Raw genomic sequence first — 7,798 nt, forward strand, 5'->3', positions numbered from 1 at the left:
ACTAATAAACTAAATAGATGATTTTTAGTTATGCCCACAATAAATATATACTCTTATATGTACATTTGCTTGTGATTAAATAGTTAAATTTGCAAAATATAAAATACGTGCACAATAAAAACCCAGATCTATGGACTGAAAATTATTTTGAGGTTTTTGCTACGGGAAGTGTAAACTTTCGCACATTTGTCGCACTTCATCAAATACGTAGAATCTTGGTATGATTTCAAGCAATTTTTTTTTTAAGTCAGTCTGCTGTTGAATATTTGCGATTAAAATCTTATCAGGGCAAGCGTAGATTCTTTATTTTAAGTACTGCACACTCACATTTCACAGATTTTATGGCCTGACTTGATTTATTCCCCGAGTTGACTGTAGTTTATCTGTAATAATCACAGCTACTCATCAAATAAACCGAATGCAATGATTTTTATTGCCTTTACTATTCCATTTTACAACCCCAGATTTATTATATGGTACAAAAGGGGCGACAAGCAACAAATAATAAAGATTTGTGAAATTTATAAGCGCGTGTTGACTTTGAGTGGGAAGGTTATGAGTAATAACTCGTTTATTAAAAATAGTCAGGTCTGTCGCTATTGTTCCATTTATGTAAAGAAATTGATATTTAATGCCATGTGCTTTTATAACTTAATTATGTATTTGATTTCAACTTCGATAAGAATAATTTAAAAAGAAAAGTCGCTTACAAAACAACCAAATGCCGTTTGGAGGCGGAAAAATCAAAACGCATGCTGCGAATTGAAGAGGAAGCTCGGTCCAAACACTACACGATAGTGAATCATACAAATGTAAGTATGTATATATGATAGTTGTAGATGTTAGGTAACTGAGATGAACAATCACGCTGCAGTCAGCTGCTTGCAAAAACTTTCTCATTCTGGTATTACTTAATCAATAGAAATACTGAAAAGTAAATATGTATCTATATTAAAAACTAATTGATGGCTAGTGAGACAAAAAATAACTTCTTATTGAGAGTTGACATTGAAATTGATGTCACGTTGACAATTGAAACAGCTGAGAATCCTCAAGTATAAATATGCGAATAATTGTAAGCATCAACTAAACAATTGTTCGCCAAGTTTTTTAGGTGATTTGCGACAAAAATTAAATGCAGCGAAAATAACGGGTGGTTAAATTTCAAGGGCCGATACTGAATGTTAACCACATCTAAACGTCAAACATTTTTCTGCATTTCATTTGACATTTTTCAATTTCAGACTAACTCAATTTGAATATGCAAAGCCACGCGTTAAAGTTATTCAGGCGCATTATGAAGAAAATCATCTTCAGTGATGAGTCACATTTTCACCTCAGTGGATTCGTCAATAGCAGAATTGCCGCGTTTGGGTGAATGATAATCCAAGAGTGATTGCGGAAAAACCAATGCACCCACAAAGAGTGACTGTTTGGTGCGGTTTATGGGCCGGCGGCATCATTGGGCCGTATTTTTTCCAAAATGAGACCGGTCAGGCAGTTCCTGTGAATAGTGCTCGCTATCGTGAGATGCTAACGAACTTTTTATGGCTCGAATTGGAAGCTATGGATGTGGGCGATATGTGATTCTAACAGGACGTTACCACTTGTCACACAGCTAACGAAACAATGGCTCTTTTGCGCGATAAATTTGATGGCCGAATAATATCACGTCACGGCGATGTCTATTGACCGCCAAGATCATGTGATTTAACACCGTTTTACTTCTTTCTTTGGGGTTCTTTGAAAGAAAAAGTGTACGGCGATAAGCCAGCAACAATTCAAGAGCTAGAGGATGAGATAATTCAGAACATTAACGGCATAGAACCTCAATTATGCTTCAGCGTCATCGAAAACTTGGACCATCGGATGGAGGTGTGCTGCCAAGACCACGGCGGCCATTTGGCCAATATTTTATCCTATATGTAATTGAGCCATACTAATATTATCATAATAAAGAGAAATGACAATAATTTCCTAAAAAAATTGTTTTTTGTTCAAAATCAACACCGGCCCTTGAAACTTAACCACCCTTTACAAAAATTGTAGAGGTTTGCTGGAATGATTGCGTTGCTCTTGATGGAAATTGCGTTGATGAAGAAAGCTAATTGTGAACGAAAAAACGTGTTTTCTTTGTTAGGCCCGGGACTTTTCAGATCTCTTTCGAGATCACTCGACGATTTTCCTGTATTTTTTCTATATACAATTTCTTGTGTTGTTGCTGCTTTTGGACGATACTTGATTTTTTCGATTGTAGCAGATGCTTTCCATTTCAATTCAACCGGGCTATTCGGGACATGTTCTTCGATTTTGATGTAATTCAAATATGTTGCTCTCTGGTCAAAATAATGAGACACGTAGTTTTTTGTTCGGCCGAAAAATTTTTTTTCAAGATTTATCGGCAATTTTGTTCTTCGGCTCAAAATCGATTTTTTTTTCATTATTTAAGAATTTTTTTTTTCAAATGCTCATAACTGAGTCAAAAATGAACCGATTCAAAATGGGTTCAAAATGATCGTCATTACTGGCACGAGCGACTTCATGTACAAACAATAGCAAAAAAGTAGTTAAAAAATTTTTATTTTGCAAAAAACAAAAAGTGCGAAACAGGTTTTTTACTCAAAAATTCATTACTCGAAAACAACTCATTTTAGCTACTAGGCATTCAGCTCAATTGAAGTTTGAGGTGTCCTTTTGATTTGGAAAAAGTTATAAAAAACAAAAAAATACTCTTTTTGAAATAGTGAATTTCGAAAAAATTTCAATTTTTTTTCTTTTCAACTATTTTTTCGCAATTGTTTCTAGATGAAGTCGCTCGTGTAAGTAATTACGATCATTTTGAACCCAGAATTATTAAAATCGGTTCATTTTTGACTAAGTTATGGGCATTTAAAAAAAATGTTTTCTTATATAATTAGATAAATCGAGTTTGAGGCGAAAAACAAAATTGCCAATAACTCTTGAAAAAAATTTTTTTCGGGCGAACAAAAAAATACTTGCCTCATTATTTTGACTAGAGAGCAACATATTTGAGTTACAACGAAATCGAAGAACCGAATAGCCCGGTTGAATTGAAATGGAAAGCATCAGCAAATACTGCGAAACGTCGGTACTAAATGGCTTGTAAACAAAGAATGAATTGACAGATTGACATGAAGCTTCACGTAATTTCATATGAAGAGTGTACCAACATACAAAAAAAGAAAATTGGGCTAGTAGCAACGCCCTCTCTTATCGAATTGCAAAACTTATTGAATAGGTTAACCTGTAATAATTCGCAGGTTATTGAGACTTATTTACTTACAAATGAGGAAACTCGCTCTCAAACTGTTATATGGCTGATTACATAATTCGAAGGGTGAATTACGAATGGGAGAAGGAATTACGTGCCGTGGGAACCTAGATTGATCAGAATTTGCATGATTTGCATGCTTACGGAGGTCGGTACGCAGTGGTTCGCTTTTGGTGAAATAATTATATTTATTTCATTTTTTTTCTTTATTTTACTAGTACTTAGGTAGCCAACCTTTTTTTCGCTAAGTTGTTAGTAAGTATTAATAACTTTATCTACCCCTGATCAATGAATCGCATAAAAATTACCCAAACAACTGAAAATGGAAGTGCTTTAATATCTGTGAAAAAAAAAACATTGAGCAAATCTTACTTGGGTGGAATATTGGCGAATTGATTGAGTTCATATGAAACAAAATATGCAGACATACCACATATGTTTGTAGTGGCGCACTTTCATATCATTACGTTCCATCCACTCTGTACTTACTATGTTACATACCAGTATTGATAAAACTTAACGCCATCAGAGATAAACCACATCTGCTCATTCGCTATTCCTTTGGCGAAGGCTCAATAAGAGATCTCCTGTGTTGCGATAAAGCAAGTGATGACCATAATGACATGTAACAACTGAATAATTTATGAAAAATTACATATGCCATATATTCAGGCATAAAATCTCAGTGATCAGCAAACACCAAACGGAAGAGTGAAATTAAGAGGCCGGCGAATTGGAGAAAAAAGTAACCAAATAAAAATTCACGTCGCTCGCTCATCAACAGCGCCAGCAATATTGGGCAGATACGTGCGTTGATATGGTTGGTATGTTTAAATGTGTAGGATAGCGTGCAGACAGCACTGCTGAGGGCACTGATGTGCAAGATATTTATCTTGGCGCGCAGCAGCAGCCGCAGCTAGCACCACCAGCGATGCCGATGAGGATGCGGACAACGGTTACTTTGCACCCAAGTGACAGCGCCGGGCAAGAGGGTGGGCAAGCAGTCAGTCTCCGCACTCTTCTGACAAACACTTTTTTTGCTTGCTCGCCTGGCAGCCTGTCGAATCAGGCTCGGGGTTGGCTGCTAGCGGCCTGTCTGTCCGGATTCGTGTTGTGCGCAACAGCGCATAAATTAAATTTAATGTGACATTTTTACAAAATGTTCATTTCTCACATTTCCACGCACCCATATAGCATGCTGCAAAAACAAGCACAACAAGCACAGGCACAGCAGTAATAAATAAATACAATTCGTATTGTATCCGTTGAAAGCAACAAGAAAAAATGTATATAAGAAGAAGGAAATCAACTTAAAAACCAAAAAAAAAGCAACAATAATTTGAAATACTGCTATAAGAGAAATTACTGCTGATATTGTTGCTTTTATTGGTGTGTGGCAACTGAACGCATAAATTTCCATAAGAAATATATTTTGCCTTAAATTAGCCTCAATTAAATGTTAATGCTTTTTGACAGTTTTGTGAGACGATAAATATGTATGAGCTATGTGTATGTGCGCGCTGTATACACCTTCGACACCGACAACGCCTTCGTGTTTTCCTTAGCGGAATACCGGCTTCTTTGGCGTTATCCGCGGCATTCGCGTTATTCGAGTGACGTTGGTTAGGAAGCGTATACGCCCCGCTGACTGCCTGCCACCGCTAATAGTTGTTTCAAGAGTCAAGCTTCTCTCGCAGCCTCTGCTCAACAGATGAGCTACAAGCTGCCACCTATCCGCTTTTGCCGACATGGCACTTCCAGTCTGGTTCGCCTCCTCACTGCCTGCCGGCAATGCACTCGGTCGGACGCCGTTGTCACACGCATATCATCAGCGCATTATAGGGGTTGACAGTTGACAGCGAAATTTTGTCATTCATGAAAAATGAATTATGATTTCAATATTTCCTTTTCGCCGCTTTGGCAAAAGATTTCCATAAGACCGAACCAAGCGACGCGTTGAAAGTGAACGGGGAATCGAAGGAGGTGGTAAGAGGCCAGCGAACGAAATCACTCGAGTGGTATCGTTAATTTTGTCGCTGTTGTTATTATTGTTGTTGTTGTTGTTGTCACCCTGGCATTTGGCATTTCTCTTCTCGCCATGTCGGACGCGTCTGTCGGTGTTGCAAGCAATTAGTGGTGATATTTTTGCAGCAGCTGTAAGCATTCATATTTCTTCATTTCATTTCACAAGCCAGCGTACAAAAAATTAATGAGGAATGAATTGAAAAAAAAAAAATACCAGTCTAACGGTTAGACGGGATAGAAGTGAAACCTTCCGTAAGACAAACTGAGAGAGAATAAGACGAAAGCAGCATTAGGAGCGGGATAATTATAGGTTCATTATAATATTGCTCTAAAGTTCATATTTTATTTTCTTCATTTTATTTTATTCATCCTCAATGTTTTCAATTTCAACAAATGATACGAGTGGCTTATGACAGCTAAAATATGATACAAATGCTTTGGTTTCGATGTTGTCAAAAAAAATACCCAAACGGACCGAAGAAACAGACTTACAAATTTCTTCCATTTTCGTCTACTTGTATTCATATAAAAATTTATGTCTCTTCCCACCAAAGCTAAATGTATTTGTATATTTCTTCTTGTACTTATTCAAGGCCGAAATCCCGGCGGTACTGCAATACCGGGCCAACCCGTGGCAGAGGTGGAGCAAGCCCCTAAAACACTCCGCCCATTCCCAAAAATCAGTTTAACATTTGTTGTCCTCCGACGGAGGATCTATCAGATGTTAAGCTGATAAGAACAGATACCACACTACCTAGTCAATAGATTTTCTAATAAACCTTTTGAGAATTACACGCTCACAAAAATTATTTATATCAACATATAATATAACGCTTCGTAACTAAATAACTTTTAGGCCAGCGACGACAGCATGGCGCGATAGCCGAGCGACTAGCAATGTGAGCTTCCGATCCAAAATCCTTGGTTCGAATCACAAGAAAAAATAAAAGTTATTTTTATTTAGTTCGTCGCTACGTTTATATCAACATATAATATAACGCTTCGTAGCCAAGAGGGTCGCTTTTTCGTTTCACTTTTCCTCAAATCACTCCCAACGATTCTAAAGAAGTTTTCACTTCAAAAATAAATATGAAGAAAAGCGAGTAATTTGAATAAGAGAAATGGCCATGTTTGCCAAATAGTTTATGCCATTCATCAAATGGGCATGGAAAAGAATTAATATTTAAAAAAAAAAAAACAAAAAAAACCGGAAAACATGTCATTTACTACTTGAAAATTCACACGTGCAGATAAATAGACTGGGAATGATTGATTCACATTATATAAGGAATTTCAAAACTTTTGCTCATAACTTTCAGAACAATCAATTGGTTATATTCTATTCAGAGGTACATTCACCACCATAGGAAGACAATTTTTTTAATTAGTTGGAAGATTTCAGTACTGTTGAAATCAGGGATCCTCTAAAAATGTTGAGAACCTCTCAGTAACAGTACTGAAGAAATCAAGGATCTAAAATTTTTGAAAAGTTCACACTGGTCTTAAGAGAGTTAAGGACACGTTCTCCAGGGGGCACCGGAATGAGCTTTGAGCCTCATAGTGGAGGACCGCAGCAACCTAACTTAACCGGCTAATTCATTATTTTATTTATTTATTTTAATATTATTTTAATAATAATATACTTGAGATTTTCTATTAAACTGAATTACTTGTAAAATAGGTTAGGTTAGCTTAAATGTTTGCCCTTGCGAGGGGCCCACTTGGACAAAAATTAAAATTTTTCCATTGTGATACCATACCGGGGGAAGGAACTGGAAAGGTGGAGGAATCAGACAGATTCCATGGCTTGGAAGCACTTTCGATGACGACAATATCCAAAAAGGCTGTAATTTTTGGCTACGAGGCATATCGCAAGGAATAAAATGTTGATGTTAATAAGCTTCACAGTGCTAATATAAGTCCAGTGATCTATCTGGCTAAGTCACGTCGAACGGATGGATAGAAACGCTTCAGTCGTAAAGGTATGCGATGCGGTACCTGTTTTGCTGTGACAGAGGAAGACAAAGAACTGTTCTGTGTGGGGAATATCAAGTGAAGAAGAACCCGACTTCGTTTCATGTTTCCAAATGGCCTCGACGGAGAAAGCGCCTTTCAGAACTGGACCAAAATTGCTTGGGAGCTCATTGCGACAATCAAAGAGCAGAGGAAAAAAATATACTACATTTATACTACTATTATAAAGAACTGTATCTAAAATGGGTATGAGCTTAAGCTGAGGCAAGCATTTGGATGACGACCGAATGATGACTGAGTTACCGCTTCATGGTGTTGCAGCGTGTTGGTGTCATGAAGCTCATCAGGCGGTTAACATCGAGGTCTGCTATATCAGCAGAGTAGCAAAGAATGAGAGCTAAGTAGCCTAAATCTTAGCTCCGCGAGAGCATGGCACCTAAGGGGGAGATGATGAAGAGATTTACCCTCCTTACTCTCCATACAGCTGATGCAAAAAGAACTCGAAGT

The 7,798-nt window shown here is 37.3% G+C and overlaps 1 non-coding gene across 1 annotated transcript; it reads right to left on the reverse strand.

The window, feature by feature from the left end:
- Positions 1 to 5,901: 5,901 nt before the first annotated feature.
- Positions 5,902 to 6,095, reverse strand: LOC129249644 (U2 spliceosomal RNA). The gene has a single exon (XR_008582690.1). It is a non-coding gene; the product is annotated as a U2 spliceosomal RNA (small nuclear RNA).
- Between the last annotated feature and the right edge of the window lie 1,703 nt (positions 6,096 to 7,798).

The sequence above is a fragment of the Anastrepha obliqua genome, chromosome 5, assembly GCF_027943255.1.
Source record: "Anastrepha obliqua isolate idAnaObli1 chromosome 5, idAnaObli1_1.0, whole genome shotgun sequence".
Lineage (NCBI taxonomy): Eukaryota > Metazoa > Arthropoda > Insecta > Diptera > Tephritidae > Anastrepha > Anastrepha obliqua.